Below are 7,983 nucleotides of genomic sequence, written 5' to 3' on the forward strand. Positions count from 1 at the left end.
GTTTATTTTAGATGGGGAAAAGACCATAATCAAAGAAACACTTAAATAAACAGGATTCTTTTATTTATTTTTTTGCAAGTGGTTTTATTTACATAACGCCTTTTAAAAGGTCACTAAAGTTAACTGGACAATAAACTAGGCAGACATCGCTTTACAAAAAAAAAAAAAAAAAAAAGAAGGAAAGCTCAAAATGTCACTTATTGAGAACCCACAGTTCAGTTTTATTCACAACAAAGAGAAAAGAAACTTTCGATCATACTAGAGGAAACTCAGCCGTAAGTTTGGAATCTGCACTCAAACTACACATACAGTGAGGACGATATTCTGCTGATACAATTGATAGGCTGCTGTGCTTGTCTACTGTTTGTCTGATATTGACAATAAACAGGGCAGTGCAACCAGTGTTTGAAACAATCCTTACAGTGTGACAGTGTCAGGCACAACATTTCACGTCTCTTCACACCACTGGTTCTCTTTGGGTACCTGGGCTTCCTCCTGCTCAGTAGAGTCAGTTTTGGTATCGACGGAAGACTGTTCGTGCGAATCTCCTCAGGAGCTTTCCCCTTGATCAAATAGGCAACAGTCTTGCATGGAACATCAAACAGACCTTTGATGTCTAAGTAGTTTACAGCCAAAATGACTTCAAAAAGTGTCCCTGGGTCAGCTTTCAGGAATTCTTGGTCCCAAACAGGGATAGCATCTGTTCGCTCTTCTTAGTTCTCATCAGCCTCTGGAGGAGCAGGAGGTCATCCTTTTGGTTGGTGAACCACTGAATTGCCTTTAAAAAAAAAAAAAAAATTGTTATTATTATTTATTTATTTTTGAGATGGAGTCTTGCTCTGTGGCCCAGGCTGGAACGCAATGGCATGATCTCAGCTCACTGCAACTTCCAGCTCCTGGGTTCAAGTGATCCTCCTGCCTCAGCCTCCTGAGTAGCTGGGACTACAGGCATGCTACCACCATACCTGGCTAACTTTTGTATTTTCAGTAGAGACGGAGTTTCCCCATCTTGGCCACGCTGGTCTCGAACTCCTGATCTCATGTGATCCGCCGGCCTCAGCCTCCCAAAGTGCTGGGATTACAGGCATGAGCCACCGTGCCTAGCTTGAATGACCTTTTTAATATCGCTGCATTAACATTTGGCAGGGGAACTGGGTCATTATCTCCTTCATCATTCATTCCCAAATCTTCCAACATGATCTTGAGAGTCACAGACTGTTTGGCAATTTCCACATCAACTTCAAATATCTCTCCATCAGAACTCAGCAACTTAATTGAAGGTATTATGGGTGTTGGTTCTTAAGGAGACAGCCAGCCAGAGGCTAAGGAGAGCTTGACAGCCTCAGCGGAGAAACAGGAAAGGCAGAGGACGGGGCCTCTGCAGCGACGCAGCATCTGCTCAAGCAGAATCATTTTAAATAGCAATGTGTTATACTATATATGGAAATATATCAGAGTGATATTATAGTAGATAGCGCCTGGGTGGGTGGGGGGGAGATAAATTATATTGGGTGATCTGAGGAAGAACATTTAAAGTCATTCCTTTCTCCACTTTTTTATTTTTTGAAAATAATTTAGGACCGCGTGCTGTGGGAGGGATGACCTGGGAGGAATGACCTTCCCAGCACTTTGGAAGGCCAAGATGGGCAGATCGCTTGAGCTCAGGAGTTTGAGACCGGCCTGGGCAAAATAGTGAGACATCATCTCTACCAAAAACATAAGAAATTAGCCCGGCGTGGTGGCGCATGCCTGTAATTCCAGCTACTCGGGAGGTTGAGGTGGGAGAATCACTAGAACCAGGGAGGCAGAGGTTGCAGTGAGCCGAGACTGTGCCATTGCACTCCAGCCTGGGTGACACAGCGAGACTCTGTCTCAAAAAAACAAACAAACAAACAAAAAACCTATTTTTAATTATTGTGCATACATTAAGTTGTACATAGTTATGGGAACTTCCTGCGTTTATACCCTCCTAAATCCCAGAGGTACCTGTTTTCGGCTGGAAGACTTTTTGCCTCAGAGAGCTATTGACAGCTTCCCTGAGCTGGAGAGAAGGAAACAAAATAACCACATCCTTTTGCCAAAGAGATATTTGAGTAAAGTTAAGAGTCCTGGCTTGTAGAAGGAAGTTTTTTTTGCAGTACCTAGATCAACACATCCTGTAGCCAATCTGAAAGGCTGTCCAAGCAGGACCCGGAACATAAGTCAGCAATGGGTTAAGGGCTCTCAGTGGAGAAGGCGGTTTGATTCCCCTGGTTTAGCCATCAGGGGCTCGGCCCCCACACGCAAGAGTTGATAACCAAACAATGACTGTCACTAATTCACGGAAGGTTTGAAGCTGTTTTAGCCCTGACGTGCTCTGTGCTTAGTCATCCAGAAGTTACCTAGGGTGGAGGCGTTTCATGGTCTGACACTTTGACACAGAGCCATGTGACGAGCAGTCTCTCAATGATTCCTCCAAGGCCAGCAACTGTCCCACCCTGGCTGCCAAGTACAATCTATGACCCCCATGCATGCCCTCCAACTGCTGACTCTCTCAGCAAACTTACTTCTTTGTCCGTCAGAATATCTGGCATTTTCCCCTAAAGGCTGGTTATAAAACTTCCACCTGCTTCCAGCAAAAATACTCAAGCAGATTCCAATTTTGCTTCACATGCCACAGGAATGTGAATAATCCCATTTAGGAAGATGCTTGATTAAGTTTTGAGAACCCGAATCAACTTGGTCATTCTTCAACCCCTAGAGCAGGGCTGTCAAGAGAAAAAACACTTCTACATCAACTATTGCCCAGAGAGGAGTCTCATTAGGCTGGTTCCAAACACAAGGAGTTCCTGTAAAAAGCAGTAATGCGATTTCCACACGCAAAGTCCCTTAGACCAGTGCGGACTCTTTGGCCCCAGTGAACGTGTGCTCCAGGAGACAGCTGGCCTCTGACAAAAACCAACGTCCCCAATGCAGAGAGAAGAGAGGGCCTGTATCATCAGGGCTGTTATGTCATTCATCCTTCCAGCTGCCCAGCCTTTTAGGTGGAAAGACTCATAAACCAAATTCACTGAGCCATTACCTATATGAAAATTGTGTTATCGGCTGAGTGCAGTAGCTCATGCCTGTAATCCCAACACTTTGGGAGCCTGAGACAGGAGGATCATTTGAGGCCAGGACTTCAAGACCAGTCTGGGCAACATAAGGAGACTCTGTTTCAATATTTTAAAATTCTAAAGAAAAATAAAAATACGTTATCACATTATTTAACAGGTTGGTAGCAAAGTCTCCCTCTGATCTGCCCCTGCCAACTGCTGTGGTAACTCCCTCCTGCAGGAAGCTATGAAAGAAGAAGGCTGGGCCAGGCACGGTGGCTCAAGCATGTAATCCTAGCACTTTGGGAGACCAAGGTGGGTGGATCACCTGAGGTCAGGAGTTTGAGACCAGTCTGGCCGACATGGTAAAACCTTGTCTACTGAAAATACAAAAATTAGCTGGGCGTGGTGGCAGGCGCCTATAGTCCCAGCTGCTCGGGAGGCTGAGGCAGGAGAATTGGTTGAACCTGGGAGGCGGAGGTTATGGTGAGCCGAGATCACGCCACTGTACTCCAGCCTGGGCAACAAGAACAAAACTCCATCTCAAAAATAAAAAATAAAAACAAAATTAACCGAGCGTAGTGGCAGGCACCTGTAATCCCAGCTACTCGGGAGACTGAGGCAGGAGAATTGCTTGAACCCGGGAGGCAGAGGTTGCAGTGAGCTGAGATCGCGCCACTGCACTCCAGCCTGGGTGACAGAGAACCAACACTATCTCAAAAATAAAACAAAATTAAATTAAATTAAAATTAAAAAATGAAAGAAAGGAGAAGCCTGGCAGCTCTGAGAACAGGTACCTCTGTCCTTGTAGTTCCCTGCGTCTGTCTCCCAAACCTGAGCTAAGACAAGCACATGGCTTCAAGGTGGCAGAGTCCTCATCACAGTTGGGAAGAGAAGAAATGCCCTTGCTTTAAGACCTGCACTGGGTACCTTGAAAACTGGTGTGTTTCAACAGACAAGAATTCCCTTGCTAAATTCTTTTTTGTTGTTGTTTTTGTTGCTGTTTTTGAGACAGAGTCTCGCTCTGTCGCCCAGGTTGGAGTGCAGTGGTGCGATCTCGGCCCACTGCAACCTCCGCCTCCTGGGTTCCAGCAATTCTCCTGCCTCAGCCTCCTGAGTAGCTGGGATTGCAGGCGTGAGCCACTGCACTCGGTCCCCCCGTGCTAAATTCTATCAAAGGAATATTTCCCCCACAGGGGTACCCGGTGTGATCTCGCATATATGAATACCTAAATAGTTTCCCTCCATTACTGCCGAGGTGGAACTAAGGGGCCTATAAAGTGTGAAATGAGAAATGGTTGCTGCGTGGTTTAATGCTAATTACCACTCAGGTGATGTGGCTAAGGCTTCCACATTCTTACAGCTCCTGAAATCAGAATCTGGTTAGCGGCTATTTTAAGACTGCATTATAAAACCTGCCTCCAAATGCTTTCTAAATAAGGAGACTATTATGGGCTGCCACCCATCTTTCCCTCCTGTTAATCATTTCAAGGATTTATGTTGTATACACAGGGTGACTACTAACCAATTAAAACATTAAGGACATTTTTTAATTTGAATGATTTAGTTGAACTTTAGAAGAATCCTCCTTCCCCACCATCCCTATACATCTTTTAATTTAAGTACCTGAATTCTATCACAGTCTATTAAAAGTATAAATAAATAAGTTCTAAGTCTACTGATAAAAGCTAGGGAAATGGTTTTTATTTTTAAATAACATATTTGTGTTAGAATGATTGGCTTAATTACAGAACTAAAAACAATTGTGAACCCTAGACTTTCTCTTCCCGAGTTGTGCTGTTTTAATTGCTTCGGTGGTAGGATAACCAATCCACTCATTTTTGTTCTATTTTCCAGGTTTCCAACCTGCCATATTTATACTAAAAATCATCGGTGATTCTGCAAGACAAAAAAACATTTAGTGACATGTAGTTCTCCCAATATCTTTACTGAGTTACAAAATTACTAATAACATGCATAGTCTTTTCCTCCAAGCTAACTTTCTTCTTGTGTCCATATATCTGCCCAAAGTCAGAATCCAATTAGTCATCTTAGAATATTGTTTCGACTTTGCAAAAAAAAAAAAAAAAGAACATTGTTTCAACTCTAATACCCACTCAACCTGCACCCAATCCAATCAATCAACAGCCCAAGTTGATCCCATCTCTGAATTAACTCTTTTTTTGTTTGTTTGTTTAATAGAGATGAGGTCTCACTATGTGGCCCAGGCTGGTCTCAAACTCCTAAGCCCAAGGAATCCTCCCGCCTCAGCCTCCCTAAGTGTTGAAATTACAGCACCTAGGCAGCCACTGCACCCAGCCTGAATTAACTCTTTAACCCTTTTTTTTTTTCTTTCCTGAGAGAGTCTCACTCTGCTGCCCAAGCTGAAGTGCAGTGGCACAATCTCCATTCACTGCAACCTCAGCCTCCAGGGTTCAAGCAATTCTCCTTCCTCAGCCTCCTGAGTAGCTGGGACCACAAGCCCGTGCCACCAACGTCTGGCTATGTTTTGTATCTTTGATAGAGACAGGGTTTCACCGTATTAGACAGGCTGGTCTCAAACTCCTGACCTCAAGTGATCTTCCCTCCTTGGCCTCCCCAAGTGCTAGGACTACAGGCGTGAGCCCCCACACCCAGCCCTGAATTAACTATTGAATCCACACCCCCTCCCCAGGCCTGGTACCACTGTTGTAGCTCAGGACCTGGCTGTGCCTCACCAGAATAGTGAGTGTAATAACCCAATGGGTTCACCTTGGCCACTGCCTAGACAGAGCCAATTTATCAAGACAGGAAGAATTGCAAGAGAGAAAATAGTAAAGAGTAATTCACGCAGAGTTATCTGTGCAGGAGACTGGAGTCTCATTATTACTCAAATCAGTCTCCCTGAGCATACGGGAATCAGAGTTTTTAAGGATAATTTGGTGGGTGGGGGGACAGCCAGTGAGTCAGGAGTGTTGATTGGTTGGGTCAGACGTGAACTCACCTGGGTGAGTTCCACAAGAACACAGATGGATGGGGGCCACAGGATCAGATGAGCCAATTTATCGATCTGGGTGGTGCCAGCTGATCCATCAAGGGCAGGGTCTGCAAAATATCTCAAGCACTGACCTCAGGCTTTACAAAGTGATGCTATCTCAAGGAACAGTCAGAATCTTGTAGCCTCCAACTGCATGACTCCTAAACCATAATTCTCATCTTTTGACTAATTTGTTAGTCTATAAAGACACTCTCGTCCCCAGGCAAGAAAAGGGTTTGTTTTGGGGAAGGGCTGTTATCATCTTTGTTCTAAACTATAAACTATAAGCTAAGTGCCTCCCAAAATTATGTCTAGGAATGAACAAGGACAGCTTGGAGGTTTGGCTCGCTCTCAGCTCACTGCACCCTCTGCCTCCCAGGTTCAAGCAATTCTCCTCCCAAGTAGCTGGGATTACTGGCATGGGCCACCACGCCCAGCTAATTTTTGTATTTTCAGTAGAGATGGGGTTTCGCCATGTTGGTCAGGCTGGTCTCGAACTCCTGATCTCATGATCTGCCTGCCTTGGCCTCCCAAAGTGCCAGGATTACAGGCATAAGCCACCATGCCCAGCCTGTTTTTGGGGGCTTTGAGACAGGGTCTTACTCTGTCACTTAGGTTGGAGTGCAGTGGCACGATCCCAGCTCACTGCAGCCTCGACCTCTTGGGCTCAAGCGATCATCCCGCCCCTCAGCCTCCTAAGGAGCCGAGACTACAGGCACGCACCACCATATCCAGCTAATTTTTGTATATTTTGTAGAGGCAGGGTTTCGCCATGTTGCCCAGGCTGGTCTTGAACTCCTGGCTCAAGTGGTCCACCCACCCTGGCCTCTCAGAATTCTAGGATTACAGGCGTGAGCTACCACCGCACTCAGCCACGTGATGTTCTAAACACAAATCAGAACCCTAGCTCCGTGTCCACCATATGCAAAGTCCATGGTCTTTAGAATGGCCCATTGAGGACATTTCTTGCCTCCCCCAGGCCAAGTTGGGACCCCTCTCTCAGACCTTCACATATGTCCCGTGCACTGAGGATTCCACAGCATTTTAATTCTTTGCTTGCAAAATTATCTCCCTCAAGGCCAAGCACAGTGACTCACACCTGTAATCCCAGCACTTTGGGAGACCGAGGCAGGCAGATCTCTTGAGGCCAGGAGTTCGAGACCAGCCTGGGCAACAGGGTGAAACCCTGTGGCTACTAAAAAAAAATACAAAAATTAGCTGGGTGCGGTGGCACATGTTTGTAATCCCAGCTACTTGGGAGGTTGAAGTGGGAAGATCGCTTGAACCTAGGAGGTTGCAGTGAGCCAAGATCATACCACTGCACTCCAGCCTGGGTGACAGAGGTAGACCTCATCTCAAAAAACAAACACACAAACTATCTGCCTCACTAGACTATGAGCATCCTAAAGGAGGGAACTCTGTTTTTCCCAGCACTCCATACCAAGAAAATGGTTTAAAAACAAACAAACGAAAGATTGCTTGTAGATAAAAAGAAAAGGCCAGGCATGGTAGCTCACTCCTGTAATCCCAGCACTTTGGGAGGTTGAGGCAGGTAGATCACCTGAGGTTGGGAGTTGGAGACCAGCCTGACCAACATAAGGAGACCCTGTCTCTATAAAAGAAAGAAAGAATAAAAGATGGGCAATAGGAGCCCATTGAGCTTCACATACTGTGATAGTCCACAAATATGTCTTGTCAGCCTGCTCACCTAACTTCCCAGCATGAAAAAGGGGATTCCAGTAGAGTGACCATTGCCGCATCCAGTCTATTTGGGGAGAATCCCCTAGCAGCAGGCCAGCTTTGAGTATGTGTGACCTATACCATCATACAGGATCCCACACTTAAAAAGCCCTTACATTTAATTTAACGCTCTTCTGTTACTATCTTAAAATT

At 45.4% G+C, this 7,983-nt stretch overlaps 1 long non-coding RNA gene and 1 pseudogene across 1 annotated transcript in view; both read right to left on the bottom strand.

The window, feature by feature from the left end:
• Positions 1–447: 447 nt before the first annotated feature.
• Positions 448–2,573, bottom strand: LOC105530978 (annotated as a pseudogene).
• Positions 2,574–4,753: 2,180 nt separating this feature from the next.
• Positions 4,754–7,983, bottom strand: part of LOC105530968 — a 10,227-nt gene continuing 6,997 nt past the window's right edge. The window contains exon 2 of the long non-coding RNA XR_001004718.1: positions 4,754–4,973. This is a non-coding gene — a long non-coding RNA (uncharacterized LOC105530968). The remainder of the gene's footprint in view (positions 4,974–7,983) is intronic.

This window comes from Mandrillus leucophaeus, unplaced genomic scaffold (genome assembly GCF_000951045.1).
Source record: "Mandrillus leucophaeus isolate KB7577 unplaced genomic scaffold, Mleu.le_1.0 Scaffold858, whole genome shotgun sequence".
In the NCBI taxonomy this organism is placed as follows: Eukaryota; Metazoa; Chordata; class Mammalia; order Primates; family Cercopithecidae; genus Mandrillus; species Mandrillus leucophaeus.